The sequence below is a fragment of the Anopheles maculipalpis genome, chromosome 2RL (genome assembly GCF_943734695.1).
Source record: "Anopheles maculipalpis chromosome 2RL, idAnoMacuDA_375_x, whole genome shotgun sequence".
Classification (NCBI taxonomy): Eukaryota; Metazoa; Arthropoda; class Insecta; order Diptera; family Culicidae; genus Anopheles; species Anopheles maculipalpis.
In genome coordinates this window covers 30,158,149-30,168,728 of record NC_064871.1, presented here as the reverse complement: position 1 = coordinate 30,168,728, position 10,580 = coordinate 30,158,149, and positions in this window count along the sequence as shown.

The window sequence follows — 10,580 nt, the reverse complement described above, 5'->3', positions numbered from 1 at the left end:
ACTTTTGCCAATCGTAAAGTCTGCTAAACCTGCATGTTGCATCCACGTCGGTTGATCATATTTTTACCTACCGATTGTGGATGAAGAAGCAGAAAGAGAAAGTGTGGTAAATGGTGGAAGGAACAAGGTAAACCGTGCCAGCCGTAGTAAACGCGTGCCAAGATGATGAATAGTTCCGGGTGCGGAATTATGTGCCATCGGCTGTGCGAAGGTGCAAACTTTTCCCTTTTTACAAAATTCGTTGACTTATTTTTTTTTGCGTAAGGATCCAAAACACCCAGGGATGTGGCCGGAAGTGACTTGCTGGCTAGGTACATCGCACAGATACCACGTGGTGTTTCTGCTTCATCGAGCGTGACTTGAAGCTACTGGCCCCCGAGGAACGATGACGATGACGGTTTTGATTTAATGATGCCGATGAGAAGGTTGAAAAGCTGCTGGACTCTTCTCGCCAAGATAATCGGTACTGGTGGCTGGTGGTGATGGGACGTTCCACTATTCCACGATTTTTGGCCACCTTTTACGACTAAGAGCCATCAGTCAACCGTTGTACTTGATGGGCGAGAAAAGGGTTTTGTGTGATGCGATGATGCAACTTTTCAATGGATTAACTTTGTGATAGCGTAGGGTACTAAAGGGTTCCTCGGATCGTGCCAGCTGAGTGTAAGGCAGGCTAGCAAGAGTACAAAATATGAGCTTAAGTTTGATGGTTCGTTGGGATTGTTTTGAGGCAGCTGACGGACGGCTACAGTGAGGAATGCTATAAAATGTAGCAAAGAACTTGTGCATGTTTGGCCATTGAGGATGCAATGTTAAGTTTAGAAATCAGTATTAGTTTCTACTGGAATCTCTTTTATAAAATAACTTTTATGAGCATTACATTTTGTGGCGAACTGTATGCAACGGGGAATGCCTTCATGGAAGAAACTATGCATTTCAATGAAATGTAACAATATAAATTCAATACTAACGGCTTAAAATATTAAATCGGTCACTCTACAACAAATAATTGGTTTTGATTGTTCGAAATTTGTTACACATGGCTTCATTGTTCAAGAGAATTGTCTATTAAAAAGTTGTAACCAAATTTCAACTTCATTGTTACTAGTAAAGTTCTGATTTGCCAAGAACCATAGTACGGACTTCCCAGCGAGCAGGGAATAACTTCTCTATTAAACCGCATATGGTGAAGGAAATGTCTCCCTGCTAAGTTGAAAGGTAAATCTTACTTATAAATTAATTGTAAGCAATACGGCCTCGCCGCCCTACATGACTCAAACAAAAGAACTTTGTATCCAGACTAGTGATTGCTGGTTTGGATTCTCTTTTGGAGCTAGATTATTTCCAGAATCAAATTTTGTTTCGGAAAAACGGCTCCATCTTCTTCCGTCTTCAAATAGAAGATACCTCGCATATATGAAATCTGTATAGTTCGCATTTACATTATTTACCACGCATATTTAATGTTCGCACCACAATCTCGGGACGGCACGTAGGAATAAAGGACAGGGGCGTCGCTCTTCACACTGAAAAAAAAACCGAGGTTCAATTCCCTTTAGGATCTTTCCTCCGTAGTGAGGACTGACTATCCAACGACGATAGTTGGCCGGCGTGTTCTGGTAGATCGATAAGCCAAATTTAAGAAAAAGCACAATCGAACTCAATCCTCTCAAAGTTACATTCGAACGTTAGTAATTACTCTGAAAAAAAAGGGCCAGAAATTGAAACGGTTCAGTAATCTGAATAAAAATATGATCAAAATTGGTATCAGAAACGGTTCTGGAATTGTTTCCGGAGTCGGTTCATGGTAGCTCCAGTTCCGATTGCCTACTCATCCATACGGAGCTAAATATTTCGAGCCACAAACAATTCAATTTCCAAGAACTTTTTCTTGAATGTTCAGAGCGATTGTTCGATGTACAATAAAATATGCCTAAGGATGAAACTTTGTAATGACAACGCCATTACAATCTTCACTTATATCAAATGTAAATACGTACTTTTGACACATGCACTGTTGATTTTAGAAAAAACAAACTGCCAGGCTCCTAATAGGATATTAAGACTTGGGGCAAACATCCAAATTACTAGCTTTGCCTCTAATGACTCTCTTTTGATAATGGTAAAAGCTTTAAGGCCTTCTTGTTACTAAAAATATCCGTTTTGAGATCAGAAAGCTGTCATATCCACTAGATGGGGATGTGATATTAAGCTTATTAACCTGAATGTGCTCACAATTCTTGCAATGTTAAGTGATATGTTTGAGTAGTCACGAGTTCAGCTTCCTACATATTGCCGGCAGCAGGCGTATCATTGTTTGAATTAAACATACATGTATTTTTAGTAATACTCAAGTAACATTTATTTATATATTGTATTAGTTATTTTGCTCTTTTTGTCTTAGTAAAAAGCCTACCTTTAAAAGTCTTGTTGCTTTTTATAATTAAATAATTAAAGCTCTTTGTAATTGTCGTTACATACTGCAGGTTGATGAATTTCATAACGAATGAAATATCGAAGACGTGCTGATTTGGGTGGAAATACATCCTCAAAACACACACACACACAGCATGTAGCCACAGAAAATTACTTTCGCTAAAGACGCCGAGCCGCTGCAAGACGACCTTTCGCTAATGAGGCAAAAGTAACTTTTAATGAGATCAAGATAGCGCATCCAGAACTGTGCGGATGATTGATTTTGCTCCCGTCCGTTCGGTTCGGCCAGTAAAGCACATTCGCTACTGTTGCTGGAAGGTGATCTATTAAAGCTAAGCAAGCACGAATGTCCATTATCAGCGCAATAAAGGACAGAAGACGGCGATGAAGACAAAGAGCACCACTAAGTAGAGGGATGCTTTTCGCGAAGTGAGCATTTCCAGCACAATTGCAGCAATAAATCGCGATTTTATGTTGTTATTTAACTTGGTCCAAAGTTTCGCACATTCTCCCCTTGATTGCGCCGGTCTTTCGAACATTGTTTTATCTGTTCCGTCCCGAAACACTGCCCGAAGAAGTGGGAAGATTGCTGTAAACATTGCTTCGATCTGCCTGGGGCGTAACTGCGTTGGAAGTGGGAAAGTTCTCGGTTCCTGCTTTGACAACCAATTCCGTATAACTGTCGTGGCCCCAAGCGAGAGGTATGATGATATCGATGGTCTAGGTTGTTTGGCAGAATCGAGACAACCCCCTTGCGAGGAGATTGTGTTTGGCTGGTATAATTTACCTCTTTCATGCGCAAACTTTGCGGCAGATGGAACGGCCAAACTTTTGCTGTCCGTTAATTGAGTTTTGTGCCGGTGTATGCGACCCGACAGGGAAGGGCAGGATGGTAAGGACAAAATTCAGCTTGTCTTTTAACTCAGTGTTCGCGTGAGAGATTAGCGGTGGTTAGTGCGAGCAGAACGCAACAGGGCGGCAGTATCAGCTCTCTAATAGCGATCTTCTTTACTGATGGATTTATGCAGCAATCTCAATTTGAAGCTAATGAAGCGCATCGCTTTGGGGCTTCGGAAGGTACGAGTACGGTACCGTTGTGAGGCGCAAATGAATTGAAAATTTGTTTGGTGAATACGACGGAATCGACGTAATAAGCATTGATTGAGAATGTGGCGATGAGACTGGAGGGAAGATGTTATTTGATTGAACTGACATCAAAGTTAAATTGTGTTTGGGTATATAAACAGATAAGATCTTAAATAGGAATGGTGGGAATCACCGTTCAGTTGTGAAAAATTCAATTTGAACCGATCAACTTAAGGTTGTGCAGGATTCTCCAATTCCATACTAGGTTACGGTGCCGATTTTCACACGTCAGGATTATGTATCGAATCCCATTCAGGACTAAATGTCCAGCTACAATAATCCGACCAAAAATGGAAGGGAAATAACATTTTTTCAATTCACATTGATTTGTAGACATTTTCTTATGTCATGTGGACATATCAACGCCGTCACTGCGTATCTACTTGGACTTCAACTGAAGCTTTGTGACTGTAATTTGTTGAAAATTTCTCATACGGGATCAAAAAGCCTATTTTTTTTTCAAATCTACCGCAAAGGGATTCGCAAGCTTTGGATGCAGTCCATGTCTGTGTCATCAGTGTACGGTGATTCGTGCATGAAATTTCGCGTGATGGTCCTCAAAGATTCCAACTTTGAGTTCCTGATTCTTGTGTCAACTTGCTGAAAGGACAGACCAACCTATAGCTAGACTATGTCTATGGTTTTCAATACAAATTTGCATAACAGTTCCTTTTTATTCAGATCTTGTCAATAGGGTACTCTGGTGTGTGAAAAATAACTCTTCTCAATCTGGATTGTTCTATTTTTAATTCATGTTCATAATACTCTGCTTTCCAAATAATTAATTTCTGTCTTATTTCCTTATAAAACCAAGCCCTCAGATGAAGGTAATTTCTCCAAATAATTCATGGGAGTTTTTTATAAAAAGTTCTTCGATTATAGCTTTACAGCTATAGCTTTCTACGGTTCTTTCTTGATATTTTACAAAAAGGGATTCTTCCAATGCATTCACCCACAGCTGCTTGATTGTTTGAAGGCAGAACAAAACTTTTTTGAACTGTAGGAATTACATATCATAATTGGCTAACTAACAACACCAAAGTCAGAAGTAAGCAACAACAACAAACTGTAGATGAATTAAAGAGTTATCAAAGATATTAATTGCTACAAGCTTCAACCAGAAAAAAAAACTTTTAGAGAAAATAGGAACATATTTGCCGTAACAAATACGCCGGTTGCTTGTTCATAGGGAAAATTCTTTAGCAAACAATTCTATTACACATTTAATCTACTCTTCTGCTTTTGTAGAACGCTGTAGAATCAAACAAAATGAAATACATTTCATTCGAGATTCGCGTGAAAACAATACCGACTGGGAACAATACGATCCGGTAGCCTAGGACACTAAATTAAATAGGACAATGAATCATAGCCAACGTACCGGAGCATTACGCCGGAGCCTGACGAGGGATGGGAAAATTAATTTTACGTCTGTAGGCGTTGCACGAAAATAGACGCACGTTAATATGCGGTCCTCGGTAGTGCTGCAATCTCGCCATTTGCCCACGGATTCCCATCCACCTGAAGCGGTACGGTACGGCGTACCATGTTTTATAATTGATTCTTATCCCTCCCAATTGTTTCGCAAAGTCTTTATCAACAAATTCTAGCCGAGAAATGTTGTGTAAGCACGCGGCCAGTTGCGTCGTTAGCGTCCAGGTCCAGGCAACGGTTTTCCTTCACATTTCTTCACCCATTGCAACGCTCCTCTAGCCGCCGGTCGGGTTCACGCAGTGGAAATAATGAAGCAATATTTTGACAGCTGCAAGGACCTTCTTAGCATCTTCGGGGTACTCGGTCGCCGTCACGGTTTTTGCGCGGCCAGCTGTGGCTGTGGAAAACTTTCCTCCTCTCCCAGCCCCGACCCCGGCAGTAGCCGGGTTGATGGTTTAGTATAATTAATTTTAATCGCTGCGCCAACGGTTTCGCCTTCGCGGTAGCCTCCCTGCGGTCGGCGACCGACCGACTGGGAGGGCTAGCGAATGCCCACGGTGGACCCGGTTGACTAATGGGTGGCGCAGGCAAAACCGTTGAAACTAGCAGAATGCTGACTTGGCGTGCGGTAATTGAATAAAATTCTAATGAGCGTTTTAATTTACTTTAATTAGCGGTAAAATTGCCACCCTGGTGCCAGCCCGTAGCGCCGTGAGTACCGTCGGTTAATGCCGGTTGCTATGCGTGAGCCTGAGCACGGCTCACCTGGCGAAAAAGGTAGGCTACGTGATAATATGCCGGAGCAAGTTCGTTTCGCTCTGGCAGCTGGACGAACCACAACTGTGCTTTAATGATGTAAATGAGTTACGGTTTGCTTATTTTCAGCAACCTATTGCAGTCCGTATCAAAGTAGTATGCAAATGTGGAAGGCGATCTGGAGCGAGCTTTCATCGTGCACTCCGGTCGCCTACCCTGCTGATAGACCGATAGGTTGTGTGGGTCCGAAAAGGTGTGCAACCTGATTGAACTGTAACATGATTACGTGGTGTTACAGAGCCGATGGAGACACAGCTGCGGTGAAAGCTTTGCACGTACACTTGTATTGATTCTCGACTGGTGACTCGACGGTGTCAATCATCGATATACGCGCGCCGGTGGGAAGATTGGGAAGACCAGTGAAGAAATGTTCTTCAGAAATTTGTCAAGAGAGACGTATCGGGTTGCTGCTAATAGGACGGAACACGGAGCCGTGTCGGATAATTGGAATTATAATTATGAAATATTTCTTGGAAATGTGTCTGAGAGTAAATGGATGCTACCGAAAGCTTGATAATATTTTGCACTGATGAGCAGTGGTTTGGATCCCTTCCAGGTAGTAGGACTATAATTAAAATGCTTAAATGAACTTAGCCAGCAAAGGCAAGCTTTGGTAGATTGCAATTAGATTTGAAGTTGGTACATTGTGCCTAGCATTGTTGCACGATTTCCACCCGTTTCTATGCGTTTCTATGCTTCCTCAACCCCTTCGAATCCACAAGCTTGAATGTCGTTGCTATCGTCGTTGGTTGTTTCACAGCCCATCCCTTTCTAACATTCTACTGCCTTTCTTCGCTCTCGCTCTTCTGGGACTTAGTCGTTTTCAGTTTGTGTATTTGGTGAATTTGATCAAAGGCAGCTAGCTGCATTGCAAAATGAAAAAGTGTGAAGGTAAGTCGTACCGATGTTGGTGTCCGTATTTTTCATCCATAATTACGGTAAATTTCATCTTTTTAGATAAAAAAAAAATCCATCAGAAGTCATCCGAGGACACTCAGCGAACGATTGGGATAAAGATTGCTGGCAAATTTGCAGGTAAATGAAGCGAAAACAGTCTGTTTGGTGACGAGTGATTAACAGTGGTTCGTGTGTCTATCACTTTTAGGAATTTATCTAGTTCAGCACTGAAATCCTTGTGTCTACTACCGAATATTGTATTGAATGCAGAATAAGAACTTCAGCGGAAAGAACCACGCGAGAACGGCAATGGATTTTCAGCCCGAAACGAAATCGAAACGATGGGGTAAGTGCAAAGTGCCAGTGTAAAAAGTGCAGTGTTTAGAGCAGTGCAATAAACACAGAACAAACGTTTTCCTGTACAAATCAAGTGTGCGTAACCATTTTGATCCGAACCGCTGATATGGAGATTTGGGCTTCCATAGCAGCAAAGGTAGGGTGATGCATGAAACCTCACAGTGTGACATCCGCCATTGAGCACAACCTGCTCCTTAAAATGCGAGTGTTTCATTCATATTAAGATGTTGCAACAATGCTAGTTGGGTTGCGGAGTAATCGTAAGAAAATGTTCTTAATGTGCTGTACTTATCGTTCCAATTCGTTCGTTGCAGTCATCCGACGGTTTGTCGAACCAAAATTATGACTGCGTGTAGCCTAACCACTAGGCACCAATAATAGCTGTAACAACTTTCATTTAATTTATTATTAACATTTATTACAGGTCCTAACATAAATGAAAGTAAATCAATGAACCGTTTTTCTTAATATATAATAAACATTTCAAAGACAAGGTCAAAAATGTGCTGTATAGAGTTATAAAGAATCCAACATTACATTGTTTTATCATTGATGCACAGGCTTTACTATACCATTTTTTCATATCAAAACATTCTCCTAGTAACGTCTCAGTACTAAAATTACACAAGGTTTCCGATAATATGTAAAACGAATAACGTCGCATATTGGATTTTACAATACGCTTCCCTTAATATTTTAATTTTTATGTTATGGAAAAACATATTATAACTTTATGTTATAACTTTTATCTTTATGCTGATATAAAAGAGTTCAAAATACTACTTTCAATAAATTCAAACACTCCTCAGAATTTCATATATTATATTTATTAATTTAAATGTTATCGTGCCTGACAAAATATGCAATTGAAAAAACGTGACTTTTTATACAAGAATAAAATACCAGTGTGTAAAATAAAATTTCAAATTCAAACATTTGTTATTTTAGTTGAATTAAAGTTTGAAGATTGCATAACTATACAACCTTTAAAGAATTCAAAAGTAAAAATACTTTAAAAAGTATATTTTCTGGTCACAAAACAATCTCAACAGAAAAAAATCCGTTGCTTAATATGCAAAGTTTTTCTTTAATGAAAGATAACGCTTGATTCATCATCCACACGTAACGCGCATTGGAAATAAGTGCTTTTTTCAGCCACCGGCACCGACAGCAGGAAGCCAGCGCACCGGCAAGATTAATGATACAAGAATGGAGTGAAAATTGCATGGCAATATACGTATTTCACCCTGCACTCGTTTCTCAAGTGGTGCGAATTCTTTCACTGACACTAACAAAGCAAAGCAATAGTGCCAGGCGCTACAAAGCTGACGATGCTTCCCGGAGCCGTACCGTTCTGCAGCATTTTTTTTTCGTCTCATTTCATTTCATTTCTTTTTGCTTGTGCCATTTCCTCTTGTAAAGTAGTTGAACATTTCCACTCGTATTCGAGCTGGAGCGTGGGAGAATGTTGAAAAAGAAATTAACAGAATGTGTAGTGAATAGTTTATGAAGCGGTTCAACTGTACCAAACCGTCGCCTTCCTACACATTGGCTGACTTTGAAAGCCAGGATTCTGAGTTCAATATGTGGATTTAAGAGAGGGAGAAAGAGAGAGAGAGAGGGAGCGCGCGAGACTGAAAGCTTTTTTTTCGACTTGTAGTTTTTCAACCAGCCAACAAGAAATTAAAACAAGCATAACCGAGGAACGCTCAAAGCAGTTTGAATAGGTGAAGTTTTTTTTTCTCTCCCTTCCCTCTTCTCGTTTAATGTTTAGTTAAAAGAATTGCAAACGGAAACTACCACATACTGGAGTACTTCAACCAGCACGCTTTGAATCGGCATGCATCGAACGGACGAGGGAAGCCGTACAGTCATGAAGCATATAGAAATGCAAAGCAACGACAAATATCGATCCATTTATTTTTGCATGAATTCCGTGGGTAGACCACTTCAGACGAGATTTATCGTCGGTTCGGTCGCGCTTTCTCCTCTTTTTTTTGCTTTCTTGCAGTCTAACTATGTCTGTGCAGGGTGAAAGCTTTATATCTACTTAAGAATCCTGGCTACCAGTAAGAACCGTTCGTACGAAATGCGGTGGCTTTTCATCAAATCATATTTTTCATCTTTCATTCACCGTGCTTCAAACAACGATTTCCAGCGAATAGTGCGAAACCCACCGACATTCTGTGTTTGATGCATGTTTTGCGGTGTTGCAAGAACCTCCGTGGGCTGGTAGGTGGCGCTTGCTATTTATTTCATTCTTTTGCATGTATACGAAGACACACACACACCCTTACTCATAAAATCATACACTTTCATGCATAGCTTCATCACATCTGGCAGGGACAACACAGATTCCGAAGTTGCTTCGCGTGTAATACATTTTTGTGGCATTATTCATACACCAAGGAAGGGTTAGCTGTTGAGCTTTTCGACCCGGAGCTTGTAGCGAAGACCTGGCACGCGTTGTCATATCCCAAGCATGCAAAATACTTATACAATCCCAACTCAACAGTAACGCTGGTCACGGCGTTCATCCACGGCGAACGAGTTGTTGCAACGGCGCCTGCCGGTTATGCAATATTGTGTCAATGGTCGCTCTTTGATGTGACGGCAACGCAGGTGATTCTTGTGCGAAAGGGAATCCTTGCGCGTACGTGATCAAGCGTGATTTGTTTGATGCTTATTGAAAGACACGTTCACGCAAATGGAGTAAAACTATTACTGTAGCTTTCGGTATAATGGCACACGGTACAAAAAGCGTCACAAAGACGGTCTGATTGGGAAGGGATGAAAGAGTCATGTGTTGAGTGAATTTTATTCATGCAGATAATAATTTTCACACTATGATTCCGGGGATGATGGTTCAAAGCTAATCCCATTTGATGTTGCACCAGCGACGACTAGACGACGTTTCTGGGGAGGTAAAAAGCAACAGACAGTTGGTTTGAGGTATCACACTCGGTCGACATCTGACGCAAAGCATTACAAAGCGGAAGCAAACGGTTGATTTCATTTCAGCAAATTGTTGTTTGACTTTGCTTACGGTCCGTCGGTCCAGCCCGCACAGTACAGTGCCCTCCGGTAAGTTATGCATTGTGTTTTGTGGAATGCATTGGAAAATAAATGTGCCGCCTGGTCTTTTGTCACGTTTGATGGTCAGGGCAGCACAGTGGATGGTTCTAGACACATTTTTCGGTCAGACATTTCTGACGGTCTTGGAACAGTGCCAATGTAAATGGATCATATCGAGCAACGGCTTCTAAGGAACTCTCGTCAAATACATTGCCTAGCTCGTACAAAAGTGTATCTAGTGTCGAAGGTTCAATATTTGAGCAGACGTTTCAGTTGCAGCGAACCAACGGAGCGCTCGAGTGCTTTGGATCTCCGTATCCATATTTGTCCTTTTCGGGGTAAATGTAAATTCAACACGCTTCACCACAAAAGCTTCCACTTCAACCGGCAACACGCTTCGGACTTTAACGCTTCCATGT